Genomic DNA, 919 nt, shown 5'->3' on the forward strand with positions numbered 1-919 from the left:
ACATGTCCCCAGGGGATGAGACTGGTTCTCTGAAAGCCTCTGTACAGTCGCTTGCTTGACCTCGAGTGTGTGTGTGTATATACAGTTGAAGTTGGAAGTTTACATACAGTTAGGTTGGAGTCATTAAAACTCGGTTTTTCAACCACTCCACAAATTATTTGCTAACAACTATAGTTTTGGCAAGTCAGTTAGGACATCTATTTTGTGCATTTTTCCAACAATAGCTGACAGACAGATTTTATAACTTATAATTCACTGTATCACAATTCCAGTGGGTCAGAAGTTTACATACACTAAGTTGACTGTGCCTTTAAACAGCTTGGGAAATTCCAGAAAATGATGTCATGGCTTTAGAAGCTTCTGATAGGCTAATTGACATCATTTGAGTCAATTGGAGGTGTACCTGTGGATGTATTTCAAGGCCTTCCTTCAAACTCAGTGCCTCTTTGCTTGACATCATGGGAAAATCAAAAGAAATCAGCTAAGACCTCAGAAAAAAATTGTAGACCTCCACAAGTCTGGTTCATCCTTGGGAGCAATTTCAAAATGCCTGAAGGTACCACATTCATCTGTACAAACAATAGTACGCAAGTATAAAAACCAGGGGACCACGCAGCCATCATACCGCTCAGGAAGGAGACACATTCTGTCTCCTGGAGATGAACGTTCTTTGGTGCAAAAAGTGCAAATAAATCCCAGAACAACAGCAAAGGACCTTGTGAAGGAAACAGGTACAAAAGTATCTATATCAACAGTAAAACAAGTCCTATATCAACATAACCTGAAAGGCAGCTCAGCAAGGAAGAAGCCAGTGCTCCAAAAAAAAAGCCAGGCTACGGTTTGCAACTGCACATGGGGACAAAGATTGTACTTTTTGGAGAAATGTCCTCTGGTCTGATGAAACAAAAACAGAACTGTT

The sequence above is a fragment of the Salmo trutta genome, chromosome 36 (assembly GCF_901001165.1).
Source record: "Salmo trutta chromosome 36, fSalTru1.1, whole genome shotgun sequence".
In the NCBI taxonomy this organism is placed as follows: Eukaryota; Metazoa; Chordata; class Actinopteri; order Salmoniformes; family Salmonidae; genus Salmo; species Salmo trutta.